Consider the following 21547-nt stretch of genomic DNA (forward strand, 5'->3'; position numbering starts at 1 on the left):
GGGACCAAGTTCCCTGCCTTCTCTGGATGGGCCGCTCAATAGGAACCTCCTGGTATTCAACCAAACAAAGTTCTTGTGAACTTGAACCCCATCCTGTTGGGGGGGGCTCCTACCCCCAGTGATCTTGTTAATGTGCAGGTTCTCCTTGAGACAAGAGTCTCGAGGGCTCTTGGAGCCGTGGGTAAACATTAGATATATCTCTGGTTATGTCACAGTACCACACACATTTAACCCCAGATCTGTGAACACATTCTCCGACACTCCACCTGTGCCTTCATGCAGGGATTTTCCAAGTGTCAACCACCCTAACCCCCTCCCCCCCCTCCCCCCCGGGATCCTAACATCTCTCTTCAGGATGTAGAATGGTCAGTCCCAAGGCCTGCCCAGCCATCAAAGTAAAGCTTTTGCCTGCCCCAGTTCCCCTTTCCTTCCTTTCCTCTGTGTGACACTACAGGGAGACAGGGAGTTTAAGAGATGGATGTACATGATGAGGACTGCTTCCCTCTCCCTCTCCCTCTCCCTCTCCCTCTCCCTCTCCCTCTCCCTCTCCCTCTCCCTCTCCCTCTCCCTCTCCCTCTCCCTCTCCCTCTCCCTCTTTCCCCCTCTATTCCCCCCCCCTTCCTGACTTCCACAATGTGAGCAGTTCCTCGTCCCCACCACGATGGACTGTTTGCCATAGACCCCAGAGCAATGCTGTCCACTAACAGGGAGCTCTTTTTGCTTCCCTTATTTCCTTTCATCTACTTTCCTCATGCCAGGCATCCTGAGGGCCAAGGCCTTAAGGAGGTTACACTTTCAACCCTCCATGGTTACCCAATCCTGTGACATCAGTAATACCGTCACCACTGGGTCTGAGGCCCAGTTGTCAGTGTACCTTTAACTCAATGGTTGCAGGATTTTTTATTTTTGTTTTTTTTTTTCTGATACTTGAGATTAAATCCAGGACCTCATACAGGCTACCCAAAGACTGCATCACTGAGCTGCATCCCCCAGCTGTAGCTCAGTCCTTAGAGAGTACTTGTCTATCACACATGAGTCCCTGTGTTTCACCCCAAGCAATCACCTATAACTCTCGTTGTAGGCTGTGTTGTGTGACCACACAGTCCTGTGTTGTGTGGCCACGTGGTCCTGTGTTGGGTCACTGGTCGCCTACCCTCTGCACCCTCCTGTCTGTCAGATTCCCCAGGACGACTCTGCAGCAATGGCTTCGGGAAACCACAGGTTGTTGGTGACTTTGTTTAGTCTTTACACGCTTCCCCTTCTGTAAACTCATTTTCTCGGACACCGCTTCCCCTGCTTGCATTGTGCATGTGGACAAAGGCATTGCATTTCTGCCATAGGCTGTTCTGCTGAAAAATAACCTGGCAGCAACACCACTTTCCTTATGTGCTCTGTGTTGCTAGGTACTCAGAAGGACTCCTTCCCTCCTTCCTTCCTTCCTTCCTTCCTTCCTTCCTTCCTTCCTTCCTTCCTTCCTTCCTTCTGCCTTCCTTCCTTCCTTCCTCCCTCCCTTCCTCCTCCCTTCCTTCCTTCTTTCTTTCTGTCTTCCATCCATCCTTCCTTCTGCCTTTCTTCCTCCCTCCCTCCCTCCCTTCCTCGTTCCTTCCTCCCTTCCTTCCTTCTTTCTGTCTTCCATCCATCCTTCCTTCTGCCTTTCTTCCTTCCTTTCTTCCTTCCTTCCTTCTTTCCTTCTTCCCTTCCTTCCTTCCTTCCTTCCTTCTTCCCTTCCTTCCTTCCTTCCTTCCTTCCTTCCTTCCTTCCTTCCTTCTGTCTTTCCCTCCTTCCTTCCCTCCCTCCCTCCTTCCTTCCTTCCTTTCTTCCTTCCTTCTTCCCTTCCTTTCTTCTTTCCTTTCTTTGGTTGGTTTTAGCTTTCCAGAACATTCTCAATGTATTCCTGACTGTCCTGGAACTCTGTAGAGCAGGCTGGCCTTGAACCCACAGAGATCCTCCTGCTTCTTCCTCCAAAGCACTGGGATTAAAGGTGTAATGCCACTACATCCAGCTAGTACATTTTCCCCTGAAGGTGATGGTTTTGAAAGATCATGTTTAGGTGCTAGTTCTTATTGGTCAGCAACCTTCAGTATACAGGGCACTGTCTCAGCAAAGAATTTCTTCTCTTCTTTTAAAAAGTGTCCTTGGGGGCTGAGGAGATGGCTCAGCAGTTAAGAGCTCTGACTGCTCTTCCAGAGTGCCTGATTCAATTCCCAGCAACCTCACGGCAGCTCACAACCATCCGTAACTCCCTCACACAGCCATGCAGGTGGGCAAAACATCATTGCACATAAAATGAAAATAAATAGGTTTTTTAAGTGTTCTGTGTGCTGGTCTTTCCTTGCTGTTGCTTTACTGCACAGTCCTCCCCCACACACAGGGTCCTCCCCACACACAGGGTCCTCCCTACACACACAGGGTCCTCCCTACACACACAGGGTCCTCCCTACACACACAGGGTCCTCCCTACACACACAGGGTCCTCCCTACACACACAGGGTCCTCCCTACACACACAGGGTCCTCCCCACACACAGGGCCAGCTTGAGCTGTTCTCACACACATTCTTTAGTCAGAAGAAGGAAGATGATCAACACATGAGAGGAGGCAGATTCCTCAGAGATGCAAGGCTGGGCACGGTTTGACCTGGGAATTTTGGATGAAGGTCTATTCTGAAGTTCAGACTCAGGCAGTTCAGGGCTATCCATTGGTATAGGGGTTTGCTATGGCCTGAATTTTTTTATGCATCTCCTTCAGATTTATACACTGAAGTCCTAACTCCTAAGGTGGTGGTGTTAGAAGGTTGTGTTAATTGGTTGTCAACTACTGTGATAAATTCTCAATATAAACCAACTTATAAAGGGAGAAGTTTTGTGTTGGCTCCTAGTTTTGAAGATCTCGGTCCATGATTAATTGGTCTCATTGCCTGTGGTGGAGGATGTCTGGTCACCTCAAGGCTGGGTGTGAAAGAGAGAAAGAGGGGAGGCCAGTGTCTCACAGTCCCTGTTATAGCATGCCCACAATGAGCAGAAGACCTCCACTGAATCCTACTTCTAAAAATTCCCTCAGTCTTTCTAACAGCACTAACCTGTGGACTAAGCTTATAAATGTGGCCTCTGGGACACTCTAGGTACAAGCTGTCACAGAGGGGGAAGTGATTACGTCATGAGGTAGTGCCTCAAAGAGGTGGACAGAAAGAGACTCTTAACTCCTTCCATGTGAGCTCAGAGTGAGAAAACAGGTTCTCACCAGAAATCAATCTGTTAAGGACCTTGAGTTCCAGCCTCCATAACCATGAAAAACAAACTTCTGTTGTCCATAAGCCGCTCCGTCCATGGTGTTTTGTTATAGTAACTTACTATAACTCTAAAATGTTTGTTCTATGGATAATGAAGTCAGTGTTCTAGTGCTGTGAAGAGACACCATGACCATAGTAATTCTTATACAAGAAGTAATTGTTATATAATTAAACAATTGGGGGCTGGCTTACAGTTTCAGAGGTTTAGTCCATTATCATCATGGTGGGGAGCATGGTAGCCTGCAGGCAGACAGGTGCAGGAGAAATTTGAGAATTCTACATATACAATCACAGGCAGCAGGAAGAGAGACACTGAGCCTGGCTTGGGCTTCTGAAAGCCCAAAGCCCACCCCTAGTGACACACTTCCTCCAACAAAGCCACACCCACCCGAACTAGGTCACTCCTACCCCAACTAGGCCACACCTACCTAACTAGGCCACACCCCCTAATCCTTCTAAGCAGTGCCATTCCCTGATGACTAACCATTCAAATACATGAGTCAATGGGGGCCATTTTTATTCAGCCCTCCACAGGTATGTTTGGGGATATGAGTTAATTCATTTATTAGACAGATGTTGTGTAAACATCTGCTATGTGTTATATTTGTGCTGGTGACTGGGGATGGGATAGTGAACAAGGTTGTCCTTGCTCATAGAATCTGGGGCCTCAGAGCTTGAGATATAGGCCTAGCAGTTGATAACAGTGCTTACCTGGCATGCATGAAGCCCCAAGTTCCATCTCCAACACAGTATAAACTGGTGTTGGCAGACACTTGTAATCCCAGCACTGCGAAGGTTGAAGCAGGCTGATCAGAAGTTCAAAGTCATTCTTGTCTAAGTTGTAAGATGGAAGATATGTGAAACCCAAGAAGAGGAAGGAGAGAGGAACGGAAGGAAGGAAGGAAGGAAGGAAGGAAGGAAGGAAGGAAGGAAGAAGAGGGGAGGGGAGAGGGGGAGGGAGGGAGAAAGAGAACAGAAGGAAAGAGGGAAGAGGAAGAGGGAGAGAAGGAGAGAAGGGGAGAGGGAGGGGGAGGGAAGGTAGGAGTGAGGGAGGGAGGGAGAGGAAGAGGGGAAGGGGAGGGAGGAAAGGAGGAGAATGATGAAGAAGAAAAAAATCCATCCCAGGAGTCTTCTGCTTACAGAATGGAAACTTTATACCCCTCAGCAAAATATTCCCGCTGCTGTGAAAAAGACAAAATGAGCTGCTGAGAACAACGGCTCCCTGACTTTCACCTTGTCGAAAGCAGAATTCTTATTTCTTGTTGTGAAAAGGCTCCCAACATGAACGAACACACGCACACAAACCAAACAGACCACAGCCTTTCATGTCAGTGTCTGGTTTTAATTTCCCCCTTTGGTGCCCAAATCAGATTTGTGTTGCTAAGGAAGTTAATTGGGGGCTGTGACCGAGCTGGGATCCCATTCGGAGTCCAACCCGTCCGTCGTCCGTCTTTTGAAGCTCTCCTCTCCAAAGCCCGTTATCTTCTGCCTTCGAACAGCTGTTCCTGTGATCTCCGATCTGCCCTGCACTGAGGCCTGACTTTATCATGAAATGAGGTGGGGGGGCCAAAGAGTCGCCTTTGTTGTCTAAGAGGACACGAAAACCTCACAAGAAAACGTTTGTTTTATCTGATCACCGGTTGGCAGGATTTACAGCCTCCTGGGAGGAGAGGGGTCAGGAAAGTTCAGCATCCTACTTGGCCTGTAATCAGGGAAGCAGAAGGCTTTAAAATAGGATTAGCTATCCACCGGGTCCTTTGGGTGTTTGGCCTCCCAGGGGTCAGATCAGTCCTCAGGGCGTCTTTTCAGCTCCATCTGGGTACCAGGTACCATGCTGTGTTCTTCAGAATAAAGACAGGCCAGCTTTGAAAGCAAGCCAGGGGAAGAGGGAACCCGAGGTTATCTATCGCTCACCCTCTGTAGGCTTCCACAGGGCTTCACGTAGAGGGCATCCGGGCTTCTTTTTAGCAACCCCAGAATCAGAGACTAGTGGTGAGAGCAGCCTACTGAGACCAAATGTGGTAAAACAGGTTCAGGCCCAGAGCTTTCTGAGCCTTTGTCTCCTACCTAAGAAAGACCTTGTGTGTCTGGGGGTGGGGGTGGGGTGTGCAATGGGGTAGGGTAGAAGCCTCAACTCCAGCCCCAGGTCCATGACAATGTGGAGGCGGATAGCAGAACACTGTCTACGCTCAGGAGATGCTGAGCAGTCAGTCCAGTAGTTTCCGTTTGACTAAAATATGCTGTAGAGAGAATCCAGTTGGTCAAGAGCTTCCCTTGCTGGTGTGAGCTCCTGGGCTCAATCCCTGGACCCATGTCGGGGGAGGGGGAAGGCAATGGTGACTGCCTGTGCCTGTGACCCAGCAATGGGGAGGGAAACCTGAAGATCCCTGCGGCTTGTGGTCAGCCAAGCAAACCTAATCTGTGTGCTCCAGGCCCAGTGAGAGACTGTCTCAGACAACAAACTCCTGAGGAATGACAACTAAGATTGTTAGCCAGCCTAGACACATGTGTGCGTATGCGAGCACACCACACACACACACACACACACACATACACACACATGCACATACATACACCTACTCACATGAACATGTATATGTATGTATGTATGGATGGATCATCTATCAGTGTACACATCTATGTATCTATCTACGTATCTATCTATTTATCTACCCTCATATAATTCTTGTATATCATATATATGATAGATATATATGATATCATCATATACATACGATACAAACATATGAATATTTAAATACATATTTATATATTATTATATGCCATATGTGTATATATGTATCACAACTCTTGATGCCTCTTTAATTTCAATATCTTCCTGAAAGCTAAACAGCCTCTGGGACTCAGGTTGGTCAGAAGCAATGGGACCACCAGCAATCATGGTTTCTTCCAATCTTCTATCCCTTCTATAACAGCAACAGTGGCAGAGTGTCACTCAGGTCTAAGATGTTGTCTGGTCAACATGCCACTCGACTCATGGGTTCATCAGGTGCTACCTCCTCTGGGAAGCCTGGATGATCTCCCACACCCCACACTGATGGCCAGCATGGGGCATACACAGCTAGGACATTTGTATTTGCTGGCTCAGCACTTATTGAGGTAGAGGTGAAAGGAGCGTGTCATAGTCAGTCGTCATTCAAGGGAAAGGATTGAGGGCCACAAGGGGCCAAATACAGGGCATGATCTTTGGGGGGAAGACCCTGAGGGTTCTTAGGAGATGCTGGTCTGGGACCTTCCAGGCTCAGAGCCTGGGGGACAGGGACAGTGTAAACCCACCTACGGTTAGGATGCTTAGCTGGTCTCCAGGGCTGGCATCTGTTTTGTAAGTGTAACTGCCCAAACAAACAAAGGTGGCCTCCGGAAGGTCACGGGTGGGTGGGGTATAAGTGGGCACACTATGAGCTTGGTGGATTCTGTTTCCACCATGAAGCTGAACGCCCCAGGGATCCAAGGACAGAAGAATTAGTAACAAATCCTGGGTCTGACACTGGCTGAGTGTGGGCTGCCATCTGATTCCGGCAGCCTGGCTCCCAGTTTGTGTTGGGTGGAGGAATGTACACAGAGAGAGGTGCCCCTTGGTGCTCAGCATGGCCTACCCAATAGCAAAAGCCTGAAAGCAACCTGTTGTTTTCAAAGTGATCCCTAACTCTCTTTCCATCTCCCTCTGCTTGCCCTGACCCCTAGTGAGGCCTTCCTAGGTGGGGGTCCCTTCCCTTCACCTTTCACCTCTTGTAGCTTCCTTGGCTTTACCTCAGTTGGCCCACCTCTCACACTAGAACTGGGGATGATGGCTTCAGGAGAGAGCGCTTGCTGGGAACTGCAAGCTCTTCAGCTGGTCTGGATGACTGTTTGCGTCCATTTTAGTTCTTTTCCCTGCCTTCAGGACCAGCGCTCCCTAGAGTCCTTCCTGCCTTTGCCAACACAACTACAGCCCTCATGGTATCTGACAGAAGTGTAAAAGCTCACACTGTATGCACCCTGCTCAGTCCCTGCAAGGCTCAGGCCTCCTACAACCAACTAGGCCTACATTTCTCCCTCAGTTCCCACCATGGCAAATTCCAGAGACAGCTATGTGCTAGCTGCTGCTGGAGACTCTGTGCTGTGTGCTAAGATCAACATGCTGTCTAGAAACAAGAATTCCTCACTTGGGAGCCGTGGTGGGTTCCTCTAGCTGGCTGGAGCTGTTGTGAATTTCCCACTTCTGTGTTCCTTTCTCTGAAAGTTCCTTGAATTTCAGGTTTCAGTAAAGTTAGTTCAGCACCTACCAGACACCATCGTTCCATCTGCACCATCCCTGTCCCTGGGCACACCGGAGGATCCCACCGCTGGGACAAGTGTACTTCCTTTACTAAGGCTGGTGTTAACAAGTGGAACTGGCTGGCTTCCAGCAATGGGGGTTTATTCCTGTGTAGGTCAGGAGGCGAGCGTATAAACCAAGGCATCACTGGGCCTCGATTCTCCTGAGGAACTCCATTCCACGACTCTTCTCCAAGCCTCTGCAAGTGGCTCACGGTCCCTGGTTATATGCAGGATTCCAACACCTGCCTCCATTGTCACGTGACCATCTTCTTGTAGATACCAGGAATGATAGATTCAGAGTCCAGTCTACTCTGCAAATATTGTCACCTCTGAAGAACTGGGTTAGGATGTCAATGCTTTGGGATTTTGGGGGCAGGGGGTGGGGAGTGGGACACAGTGTAACCTTTAAGACCCACTAACAATGGAGTCAGACCTCAGACTCAGGTCTGATGGCATACCCTTACTCTTTGTGCCTAAAGCTGATGACAGCGGAAGCCAGCATTTCAAGTGGCTACAACAGCAGTGTTGTTCTTGGTGATTACAAATCACAAGAGCCCCACAAGGCAGGCATTGAGATACCCCCACTTTAGGGTCTCTTTGTGTATGTATCCCAGGCTGTCCCCAAATTCAAAATTCTGCTCCAGCATCCTTCGCACTGGGATTGCAGGTCTGTGCCATCATGTCAGGACCGAATTTCTTTTAAAGGTGAGAAATTGGGGGCTGGGGCGGGGGGGGGGGAGAGGACTCACACTCAAGGCCACAGGATCTCATAGGAGCAGAGCTGGGACTTAAGCTGCTGTCCTTGACACCCCACTGAATCTCCTGAAGACCTGCCTTGCAAGGAACATGGTGCAATGTGCATACATGTTGGTGAAGCACCGCTGGGAACCTTTCAAACAGACCACTGGGCTGGCGATTACTGAAAACCCCAGCAGAAAGGGAAAACTTGGAAAATCCTTCGTGGAAGAAAGGACTTCTCAGGGTTTAAAAGGCAGGGCTAGGTTTAGCAGGGCAGAGACAAGGCTGGGAGTGGTAGGGTTCTGTCTGACTAATTCAAAGCTCTCTTCTCGAGTAGATGAGATAAGAAGGGGGCTTGCTGTTTACTGAAAATCCAAGCTGGGGTGAGTCTGTGTGGACTTAACCTCCTGGCCCCTGCTCCAGCAGAAATGTACTTTGAAAGCTTCATTCCTCTCAGGAGGAGGGACATCTCAGTAGGGGGTGGAAGCCTGAAGAAAGGGGACCAGCTGAGCAGGCCCAGTGCCTTTCATTCTTCTTCCCACGGATCCGGAGCCAGCCTGTGCCCCAGCCCAGAACCCAGAACATTGAGCAGTGAATTGGCCTGCCAAAGGCCGGCCTAGATCCATCCTAATATCCAGAGCGAATGACTCCCAGGGAGCCAGTCCCGTTGCCAGGGGCCTGTTGTCTACGTCGGGCAGTCAGCTGTCACAGTTGAATGACATTTGACAATTGGATAATACTTGTATTTTTAGGCATGGGTCACAGAATCCTTTTGTCTACTGCCAGGACTGCCCCCACACTGGGTCTCTAAGGAATAGAACCTCTGGGTGCCTGAAATTCATGCTTCAGTAAAAGTGGGTGGAGTCTGCCAGGCTAGAGAGCGTGTCCCAGGGTGAGAAGACCTCTATCAAGGACATAGGGGTCTCTTTGGTGTCTTGGCAGAGCATGGTCACTGTAGCTGGTGCTAGCCCACAAACGGCCAAGTTCATAACCTCATGGCTCTGCAGAAAAGAAGGCATACAGGTTGGTCCCTCTGCACAGGATAGGGGACTGGGCTGTGGCAATGGTGACAGGAAACAGGTGTCCAGCTAGTCAAGCTACCAAGGTCAGCAAGAGCTATGAATGCCACAGGCGGGTGGGCAGCCAGCATGAAGTGGGGTGAGAAATGAGCTCTGAGGATTCCAGTCAAGAAGGTGTTCAGAAATAGAAGGTCCATATTAGGGACCAGGCACTGATCACACAAGGACAAAGCTAGGCCCCAGGGTCTCAAGCAGGGCCCCTCAACTCTGGCGTTTGACCTGCAGAGCTGGCTCATTCTTTGTCCTGGGTAGCAGACTGTCTTCTCCATTGTTGGGCATTCAGTAGCATCCCTAGCCTCTCCCCAGACATGACAATGAATCATGTCCCTAGACATTTCTAAATGTTTCCAGGACAGAGGCGTAAAACTGTTCCCTGTAGAGTCTTAGAAGAATCTAGAGGTTTGGGGACAGAGGGCAGACTACAGGGCTGGACATGAATAATGGCCCAGGCTGTGGGACAAGGGACCCACTCTCCACTAAACCTTTGTTCTTTAGTTAGGGCCCTAGGGCAAACGTAGGGCGCCTCAGGCCCCTGTTCCCACAGAGGACACACAGGAAGGTGTTGCAGGTGAAGGGAAAGGCTGGAGGCTGCTGAAAGACCTGGCTTAGAAATAGCAGGACAACAATATCCTTGGTTTCCCCTTCTGTATAATGGGGGTAAGAACAGCTCCTCTCTCACAGAGACCCAGCAGAGATTAGCAGCACTTCTGTGCCTGCTGTTGGGGGAATCAGCCAGTAAGGCTGCTACTGCCATAGTTGGTTCTCATGTCTTCCATCGTGATCCAGACACGGTTCCTCCCACCCCCAAGTGTCGACAGCTTCCCTCATTCCCCTGAACTCTAACCACCACAGGCAATTGTGATGTGTCTCCTATACTAAGCCAGTGTACATTTCCATTCTGCTCATGAGATTTCTCAGAGTTTGTCCCAAGATTCTGGTGAGAGAATGAGCCTGCCATCAAAGTAGCAGGTCCCAGAAGTGTTTATCGTGGGAGGCTGTGAAGTACAACTACCACAGGAATGCTGTTGTGGCTTGTTTGATGAGCAAGATGCGGCTTGCAGGGAAGGGGTCTGGGCTAGACCAGGGCAGGAGGCAGGCAGCATCCAGGAGGGCAGGAAGGAGACATGGCTGCATATAACCTGCTTTGGGTTCCAAAGAGGGAAACAAAATCTCAGCGAAAGCCCATCTGTAGTGGGAAGGAGAGGTAACAGCTTCCCCGGGACCGGTCACATAGGGGCCGCCACGGTTAATAGATTGTCAACTTGACAAGATCTAGACTGTGGAGGAGACGAGCCTCTATGCACACCTATGAAGAAATCTCTAGATTAGGTTAGTCTCTGGGGACACCTGTGAGGAACTTTCTAGAATAGACTGATTGAGGAGGCGATCTTCGATGAATGTTGGTGGCACCAGTTCACCGGCTGAGGTCCTGGGCAGCACAGAAATGAGTGGGTGAGCTGAACACAGCATCTGTCGTTTTCTGCTTCCTGACTGGATGCGATGTGACCAGCCACCTCACCCTTCTACTGCCTGCCTTCCCACCATGATGGACTGTGCCCTCCGACTGTGAGCCAAGACAGATCTTCCTCCCACACCTGTTGTTTCTCAGGTGTTTGCCACAGCGACACAGAAGAAACGAACCCCATGACAAAGTAGTAACCATCAGTGGCTCAAGTGAGGTATTCCACGAGAGCCACCGGTGCGTAAGAGGGCCACCGGCAAGTGGGTGTTCGTCTTCTCCCTTTACACTCTGGAAACACTGCCATGATAGAGGATTATGTAAATGCGACCTCTCTGGAGCACCTGTGGAGCACCTCTCTGGAGCACCTCTCTGGAGCATCTCTCTGGAGCACCTCTCTGGAGCACCTCTCTGGAGCACCTCTGGAGCACCTCTCTGGAGCACCTCTCTGGAGCACCTCTCTGGAGCACCTCTCTGGAGCACCTCTCTGGAGCACCTCTCTGGAGCATCTCTCTGGAGCACCTCTCTGGAGCACCTCTGGAGCACCTCTCTGGAGCACCTCTCTGGAGCACCTCTCTGGAGCACCTCTCTGGAGCACCTCTCTGGAGCATCTCTCTGGAGCACCTCTCTGGAGCACCTCTCTGGAGCACCTCTCTGGAGCATCTCTCTGGAGCACCTCTCTGGAGCACCTCTGGAGCACCTCTCTGGAGCACCTCTCTGGAGCATCTCTCTGGAGCACCTCTCTGGAGCACCTCTCTGGAGCACCTCTCTGGAGCATCTCTCTGGAGCACCTCTCTGGAGCACCTCTCTGGAGCCCGTGGTGGGATCCAGCCTTGAGGGAGGAGCAGGAGCAGCTGGCTCCAGGAAGAGGGCATGTGACTCGGGCCCCAGAGTCACATTTTATTTTTATTTTATTTTACATTTGCTTTGTATTGAAGCTGGACTTGAAATTGTCATTTAGAGACTGCTCAATGCAGACCATTATCTATGCTCTCATTTAATTTCCATTCTAACAGAGGAAGCACACTTCATCCATCCCTCTTCTGGGTTCACCTGAGGCTACCTCTTCTCATCTCTGCCTGGAGCAGCCTCAGGAGAGCCTGGGACAAGCCCTACCCATGGCCACTGGAGGCTGCCCCTGGAATGCCAGGCAGAGAAGAGTCATGTGGGGCCTGACCTCACCCACATTAGGCCCCAAAATGGCCACTGACAGAGGCAGGAGAGTTTGACTGCTGTGGGTTGCAGCCCTTGGCTTCCTTCTTTAGTTAGGGAGCTTAGTTTGCCGAGCCTCATTGTCCTGTATATAAACTGGCAGAAACGGTGCTCCTTCCCGGCAGTGAACTCAATGAAGTGCCAGGAATGTGGCACACAAAGGCTGAGGGAGGGGCTTAAACTGCAAGGGTTCAAGTCCCTCCTCAGGCTGGGTGCTAGCTGGGCACTTTGAGTCATTCCTACAAGCTTCCAAAGGCTCTCACCCAGGCACACTGTGAAGAGAGCATGCACAGATACCTGAGAAAGTGGGGCTCCCTTCCCTCACTGTTGTGAACAGACCAGCAATAAAGATGGGGTGCAAGCATCTATGTAGTGAGGGTCAAAGTTCTGGAGTTCCTAGGAATGTATATGATATATATGTTTGATATGCATGTGTGTGTATTCGTGCGCGTGTGCACGAGCACGCAGGCACGCACATGGAGAGAGAGAGGGAAGGAGGGAGGGAGAGAGAGAGAGAGAAAGAGGACAGAGATAGAGACAGAGAGTCTCACCACATCACCATGTACCTTCAACTGGCCTGGAACTCACTCTGCAGACCAGGCTGGCCTTGAACTCACAGAGCTCTGCATGCCTCTGCTTCCTAAGTGCTGGGATTAAAGGGGGGCACTGAAACACCTGGCTGGCAGTTTTATTTAACAAATGAATAGTAATGATGGGTGATGTATGAAAAACCATGGAATTAAGGTGGGGATCTTTTTTATTTTAATTGTTGAGGCACTCTCACCACACAGGACCTAGGAAACAACAGAATTTGATTCAGAAAAAAACCACCAAGCTTTCAGGAAAAGGAGGAAACTAGACAGTGTGTCCTGAGTGAGGTGATCCAGACACAAGGGACGAACTCTTCACGTCCTCACAAGAGGACCCTAGCTCATTCAGCAGTAAGTGAGGGAAGTGAGGACACCGTCAATGAGAACAGAGGAGACCACGGGAGAGGAAAGGAACACTGGAGGGGCCGGAGGACACACAAGACTGGGAAGCAAAGAAGATGCTATGGGGAAGGTGGCCGAGTAGGAAGGAGGTGAGGGGGATGCGGGTACAGGGGCAGGGAAGAAAAGCAACAAAAACCTGTTACTTTGTGTAACATGGAAACGCCATATGGAAAGTTACTACTGTGTTGCTAATTTAAAAAAAGAAAAGAAAGTAGAAGGAATATGCCTGTAAAGAGACAGCAGGAGTGGGGGTGGTGATAAAGTGAGGTGGCAATTATATAAGTAAAAGGGTCACGATGAGAGCGGGTACTATTATAAGTGATATATACTAGTAAAAAGTTAGTCAAGCCGGGCGTGGTGGCACACGCCTTTAATCCCAGCACTTGGGAGGCAGAGGCAGGCAGATTTCTGAGTTCAAGGCCAGCCCGGACTACAAAGTGAGTTCCAGGACAGCCAGGGCTACACAGAGAAACCCTGTCTCGAAAAAAAAAAAAAAGTTAGTCAAAACCATGAATTTGTTGATAAAGGATTTTATACCATGTCCAGCACATGGTGTAAGTCTGTGGCCTATGTCACTGTAATTTTAATTACTATAAAAAAAAAACAAACCAACAACAACAAGGGCTTCAGATGAGATTTCTTTTGTCCCAGGATGGTGTGAGTCAGGGACTCAGCTGGGCTGGGATGGAGTCTTGGCTGGGTTCACACACGGGTGCAGTGTCAACTGGTACAGTTTAGCACATGCCATCTGTTTGAGCTAACCGGTGAGGTGGCAGGTTGGTTTCTGATTGTGGCTTTATATTGCCACATACTTAGAGGCTTAGCAATCACATGCATTTCTTGTCTCAGAATCCTAGAAATCAGCATCAAAGGTGGAGCTAAAGTCACAAGGCCAGAAGCACCATACTCCTTCTGGAGGATCAGGAGGCCACCAATTCCTTGATATTTTTTAGAATTTTTTTCCGTGTATGTATTCTTTGCCTACATGTCAGTGTGTGCACCATGTGTGCACCTTGTGCCTGTGGAGGTCAGAAGAGGGTAATAGATCTGCTAAAACTGGATTCATGGATGGTTGCTAGGAACAGATCCCAGGTCCTCTGCAAGAGCAGCAGGCCTTTGACCCACCATCATCTCTCCAGCTCTCCTTGACATTTTAAGCTTCTGGAGTCTATGCGCATCCTGTGGCTTGTGGGCCCTTGCAGCAATGAGGATAAGTGATAAGAGTGGACACATGAATACATGCATGAATGAACGGATGGGTTGGTAGACTGATGGGTAGGCAACCAATGAATGGGTGGGTTGGTAGACTGATTGGGTAGGCAACCAATGAATGGGTGAATTGGTAGATGGAACAAATGGATGGGTTAGTTCATTTATGGATGAATGGATGGATGGATGGACTGGTGGGTGGATGGATGGATGGATGGATGGATGGATGGATGGATGAGTGGATGAGTTGGTTGGTAGATGAATAAGTAGGTGGATAGGTAGATAAATAAATTGATCATATGCCAGATAGATGAATGAGTTGGTGGATAGATGAGTGGATGGATGGATGGATGGGTGGATGGATGGACGGACGGACGGACAGACGGACGGACGGACGGATGGATGGACAGATGAATGGATGGATGGATGGATGGATGGATGGATGGATGGATGGATGGATGAATGGGTTGGCTGCTGCTGCTGCTGTGTGTGTGTGGTTATTTTTTTTTTTTTTTTTTTTTTTTTGGTTTTTCGAGACAGGGTTTCTCTGTGTAGCCCTGGCTGTCCTGGCACTCACTTTGTAGACCAGGCTGGCCTCGAACTCAGAAATCCGCCTGCCTCTGCCTCCCGAGTGCTGGGATTAAAGGCGTGCGCCACCACGCCCGGCATGTGTGTGTGTGTTTTAATGAATTGGCTGGAGTGTGTGCATGTATGTATGTTGTATGTATATATGTTGTATTATGAATAGATGGATGGGTTGGCTGGTATGTGTGTATTATGTATGTGTGTTTGTGTATGTATGTACATACATATGGGTTGGCTGGTATTTGTGTATTATATATGTAAGTATGTGTGTATGTCTATATGTATGTATTGGCTGGCATGTGTGTATTATCTATGTGCGTTTGTGTATGTATATATGTATGGATGTTTGGGTTGCTGGTATTTGTATATTATGTATGTATGTACGTATGTATGTATGGGTAGGTTGGCTGTTGGATTTGTGTCTGAATGGATTTACTAGATAAGCCATTGAGCAGATGAACAAATGTGAGTGTACACACATACACACACACACACACACTCAGGAAGCTTTCTGCCATCTCCAGAGCTTAGACCATTGAGGAATGTCTTCTTTCCCACCCATCCCCTAGAGCTGCAATCTCCCCCACCTCCATCATTCTCAGAGTGCTTCCCACTCGGCTTCACAGTGGGAACCTGCTCTCTTTCCAAACTTCCCACAGAATTGCTTGGCTCTGGTTATGAGAAAATAAGTCTGCCACTTAATCAGCAGTGATGTCAGTCGGGGACCCTTCAACAAAGAGGTTCGTTCTGCTTTCATTTGTTGCTACAATGAAGAGCATGAAAATTTTAACAGCACCCTAATGTGGACCAGATGGGAGACACACTGGCTCTCAGAGCCTCCTATCTCCCCCACCTTCCAGTGGCCTTTAGAACAATTGATGGGATGGCCTGCAGCCAGAGCACTGCTCTTACAGGGCTACAGGTTCAGGTCCAGCTCAAGAATGCCTGCCGGGTTACTTGTGGTGTTACTCATTGGATCAAATTGCATTCCTCTGGAACCCTGGTAATGTCATACTGGGGCTAGATACGAACCTGGGCTCCTCCCTTGCTGGTTTTTTCCCCACTGAATGCTGAGTATGTCATAGAATTTCTACCCATAAAACCCCAAAGCTTTGAAAATCACAAAGGATGATGCTTGATTTGGATATGTGCTGTGCAACCTTGAACAAGTCAGTTGTGTCTCTGAGCCTAAATTCTCAGCTCAGAAAAGGAGAGCTAAGGGAAGATTTGTAAGCCTTGACAAGATCATGCTTATCAGACCCTGCAAGATGCTGGCTATGTGGGGAAGGGACTGAAAGTTGACCGAGAGACAGACTTAACAGGTGTGTGGCCTGTAGGTCTCAGGTGGAATTTTACATCTGAGAGGGAATCTTTTGGATTATAGAAAATGAAGGTTGGTGAGCATGCTGTATGGGCCACAGCCTGGAGATGCACATGCATAGAGTAGCCATGATTACTTTTGAAAGTATTTAAATTTGTTACCACTGGGCAGGGAGATGGCCCAGCATGTAAAAGCGCTTGCTGCACGAGTTTGATGAGCTGAATTCCACCTATGAATAAAACCGATGTGGTTGTAGTTACCCATAATCCCAGCATTCCTGCAGGAGATGCAGGGTAGAGACATGGAGAGCTAGCCTGGAGAACTCGGGTATAGAAATGATAAAGGGCGCCCTGCTGCAGAAATAAGATAGACGGAAAGAACCCAGTCATTGAAGCTGGCCTCCGAGTTCCACGTGCACACTGTGACACACACACAACCATAGTCACACAGGAAACAAAATAAGTCACTATAAGAAACGGTTCTTTTTTTAGGGGAGGGGGGTTTTCGAGACAGGGTTTCTCTGTAGCCCTGGCTGTCCTGGAACTCACTTTGTAGACCAGGCTGGCTTTGAACTCAGAAATCCGCCTGCCTCTGCCTCCCCAGTGCTGGGATTAAAGGCGTGTGCCACCAAGAAACGGTTCTTACATTCAGCTCCACAACCTTGAAGGACTGGGAAACCACCAAACTCACATCCCAGAACTCCACACACCCACAAGGCAGCAACTGGAAGGTCCTGCCTCCCTGTGGCGACTTCTTCCACCAAATCTAGCCTGCTCCTTGGTGTTTTCTGTTTAGAGTCTATAAGCGCATGAGTTTACAGACCCAAAGTTAGAGCAAAGCTCATTAGAAAAAAATTATGGCCAGACAAAGAGCAGACAACCCCTGCTCCATTTTCAAGACAGCTCACAGCTCTTTCCTCCAACACAACCCCAGAGTCCTTAAGCCTGTGCTCTGGACCACCAGGTAATCTATTGGTCCCTGAGGGGCCGGAGACCCCGCCCATGATCCCCTGGCTCTGATCACCACCCTTACAGTCTTGCTGTTCCCTGGGTAGCTAGTGGGCTGGGGGTTAAGATGGATGAAACATGAACGGTGGTGGGTTTGTTTCACTTCTTGCAGACTGTTGGTCTCACAAGAGGTCACTAGAAGGCAGAGGGCTTCTACGTTGGAGGGCTCCTAAGCCACCTTCAGATCATGACCTTGAGGTAGCCTTTCTGTAGCCCAGGCTAGCCTAACACTCATGGTGATGCTCATGGCAAGAGGTGGGATTCCAAGAATGAGCCTTCGTGCCTGGTCCTCAGCCATTTCTCTCTTTAGTGGTCTAGACAATAAAACCCTTGACAGCCACAGCAAGAATCAGGCGCAGCACCCCACACACCGTGGGCGGAAGTGCCCCGCGGCTGTGGATCCTGCCTTGTCTTCTAATGAAGGCTGGCTGGCATGCGTCACTGCGGAGTGCAGGGCTCCATCCCTCCTGTCCTCATTTCCAGGACACATTCAGATCTTAATACATTGTGTCAAAATGAGAGATGCTTTCTGTTTGCCTTTCAGCAAAAATGGATGGCCAGGAGCTGGTTGGTCTGTGAACGCTTTCTCTTTGTTTGTAGCCCACGGATCACTGTACCCCCAATCTCGGCCCTTGGCTGTTCAAAGGCTCGCTCTGCCTGCACGGAGCCCCTGCCAGGGCCTCCTAGTCCTCTCCCATGGTTCAGAGCGATCATTAAATTCTCACAATGTCTGGAACACAGCAATGACTCCAGCTTCAGTTTGTGGCTTCTGAAGGACTGACTGACCAAGCACTAAAGCAGTGTCTCCTGGGGATATGCGACCAGAGCCCAGTGAGGCTCCCAGGCACAGTGGATAAGTTATGTGCACACATCTGCTCATGCCTCTGTGGCTGTGTGTGGGTATGTGCCTATGTGTGGTTTATGCACACGATGGTTGCGTGTGGTGTGTTTCAGCCTGTAACTGTCTATAATTCTGTGTACAGTGTGAGATGTGGTATAGACATGTTGTGTGTATTGCACACGTGATTTGTGTGGTGAGAGGATGTTCGGGCCTTCAGGTATGTGTGTAATCATGTGTGTATGTCTGTGGCTATGCTTGTGTAGAGTATATACAGGTTTGCCTTTGTGAAGAGCATGTGTTTGTACGATGCGGGTTATGACAGCTGTGTGCATACGTCTATGGGGTTATGACAGCTGTGTGTCTACGTATGACTCTGTGAGCATGTGTGCAGGTGTGAGCAGTGTGAGAAGGTGACTGTCTACGGTGTATACATGTATATCTGTCAATGTGCACGTGTGCCTGCTGTGATTTCGTCTCCCTACCCTTATGTGGAACTTCGTCAAGAGTTTAGTTGCTGGGCTCCCTGACACCACTTGGTATCCTTGATCTGTCCATGTGACCCACAGGGATGCAGAGCAAGCATTGAGGCAAACTGACCCTGTCATGTGTCTTGTCTCCCTTCATCATCATCATCACCATCATCACCATTATCACCATCACCATCACCATCATCAGTCATCACCATCCGCATCATCTTCATCCTTGACATAGACTAGAAGCTCACTAATCTCTTCTTCTTCCTCCTCCTCCTCTTCCTCCTCTTCTCCTCCTCCTCTTCTTTCTTCTTCTTCTTCTTCTTCTTCTTCTTCTTCTTCTTCTTCTCCTTCTCCTCCTCCTCCTCCTTCTCCTCCTCCTCCTCTTCCTCCTCTTCTTCTTTCTTCTTCTCCTCCTCCTCCTCCTCTTCCTCCTCTTTCTTCTTCTTCTTCTTCTTCTTCTTCTTCTTCTTCTTCTTCTTCTTCTTCTTCTTCTTCTTCTTCTTCTTCCTTCTTCTTCTCCTCCTCCTCCTCTTCCTCTTCTTCTTTCTTCTTCTTCTTCTTCTTCTTCTTCTTCTTCTTCTTCTTCTTCTTCTTCTTCTTCTTCTTCTTCTTCTTCTTCTTCTTTTTCCTCTTCTTTCGTCCTCCTTCTCCTTCCCCTCCTCCTCCTCTTCCTCCCCCTCCTCCTCCCCCTCCTCCTCCCCCTCCTCCTTCTCCTTTTTTTCAGTGCTGGAGATTGAAGCCAGGATCTCACCCATAGTTAGGCAAGCGCTCTGCTGGAGCCACCCCTCCCACCCCCAACCCTGCAAGTCTGGGAATCCTCTAAGAACGGTCTCAACAGTTATCCACATCGGAGGGCCCGCGGCAGTTGAACAAAGGAGTTCACCCTGTGCACACCAGCCTGCCTCTACCTCCAGCCTCCCCCATACTGGCTCAGGAACAAAGAGGCATGGCGGTAGGGTGGTGGCAATCTCGCCACGTGGTACATAGGCTTCAGGACATCAAGATCAGATGAAAATTAGCCAGGCATAGAGATGCATGCGTTGCCAAGGAGACGGTCCAGTGAGTTGCCATTCTTGTAGGAAGGGGGTGCGTTGGGGGAGGATTGTCCTGCTGCTGGTATTGTTTGGAAGAGACCATGTGGAAATAGGGGGTGCATGGATACTGGGCACCCAGAGGTGTGACCCGGGGAGGTGCTGTGGACTCCCTGCCGAGTGCTCTTTTGTCGTGAAGGAAGGGTAAGGTGAAGCTGTCATTTGTGCTTTGTCAGAATGTTCTGGATATGATGAGGCTTTTCCAGCTCAGATTCTCTACAAGGAAGGGGAGGATAGGAAGAGACAGCTGTCAAGAGCCATCAACACGCTGCTATGAGTGACCATGGAGACCAGGAGACCCTGCCATTGGCAACTGTCATGATTCAGCAAGCCCTCTGATAGCAACAACAGGTTCTCCATCGGGAGGGGCCATTATGGACTTGGGGGGGGGTGTATGGGGCAGGAGGGCTGCTCCTGGAACCTTGGCATCCACTCTACTCCCTTGATAGTTCTAAGAGCCACTTACTTATCCCTGACAAACCCATTTCTCCCTACTCCAGTTAGACTGGACTCTGTTGTCTGAAACTAAACCGATTGATTCTAGAATCTTCCCTTAACTAGTTCCCCAGGACACGTGGGAGTCCTAGTGTAGTTGCAGGCTTCTGTGTCAGTCCTAAGCCATGGGGAGTGCCAAAGCAGATGGCAGACAGGATACCCTGCTCAAAACCCACCAAGGCAGGACCAAAGGCGCGATGGGACCAGCCCTGAAGTGGCTCCCTGTCTGTGTTTAGTATGTACCTGGCATGTTCAAGTCCCATCTCATTACAGTACTTACAACCACATCCCTCCAAGGGCACACAGTCAGGGAGACTGAGAAGTTGCTCAAGGTCAAACGCCTTGTAGCTGCGGTTATTCAAACTCCACACTCACCAGAGGGACCCAAATCTGCTCAGATTCACCATTCCGAAGAAAGAAAATTAAGAGCAAAAGGGAGCCCATAAAGACTATGTTTAAAAAAAAAAATAAGGGCTGGTGAGATGGCTCAGTGGGTAAGAGCACCCGACTGCTCTTCCTAAGGTCTGGAGTTCAAATCCCAGCAACCACATGGTGGCTCACAACCATCCGTAACGAGATCTGGCGCCCTCTTCTGGAGTGTCTGAGAACAGCTACAGTGTACTTACATTAAATAAATAAATAAATAAATCTTTAAAAAAAAAAATAAAATAAAATTTTAATTTCGGAGTGATTTGAGAAAGCCTGCAAAACCAGCACAGAGATCCCATGAGCTTCCCCCAGCCTCCGCTGACTCCCTCCACACCACGGGCATCCTTCCACACCACGGGCATCCGTCAAAACCGAGAGGACGTTAACACCGCACAGCCACGGTAAGGGAGCTCCAAGCGGCGTCTTGCTGGTTTCCTCTAATGGCCTCTCGCTGTTCCAGGATGCAGTCCAGAACACATATTGCACTTTAGATTTTTCTTTAAAAAAACATTTTCTTTTTTGTTACCTTGTCTCCGCCTTCCAAAGGAAAGGAGGCTTCAATTATTTGCACATGCTCGAGGCCGAGAAACACACGCACGGGCAATGTGAGCCAGGTTGTGGCTCAGAACAATTTTAAGCAATTTCCCTTTACACTCTTCAGTGGATGAGCCCTTTCGGAGAAACTGGCAGCGAAGGCCACAGGCAGACCAGGGCAGATAGCAAAGGCAGGAACCGTGCCAGACAATTGCAAGGCCTTCCAGCCAAGGAAGCTCCCAGTAAGTCAGGGATCTCTCAGGGTACCCAATCCAGGGCAGCAGTGTACAGAAGGTCACGACGAAGTCAGAGGCGAAGCCAGAGTTGGCAGGGACCCATTACAGAGGTGGGACAGTGGCTGAGAGCTTTTTTTTTTCCTTTTTCCCCCCTTCCCTTTTGCTCTGGCCCTGCTCATTCCAGCCCTGCTCACTCCGGCCCATAGGTTTTTTTGTTTGTTTGTTTCTCATTAAG

This window comes from Mus caroli, unplaced genomic scaffold (genome assembly GCF_978045245.1).
Source record: "Mus caroli unplaced genomic scaffold, Mus_caroli_1 scaffold_14, whole genome shotgun sequence".
Taxonomy (NCBI): domain Eukaryota; kingdom Metazoa; phylum Chordata; class Mammalia; order Rodentia; family Muridae; genus Mus; species Mus caroli.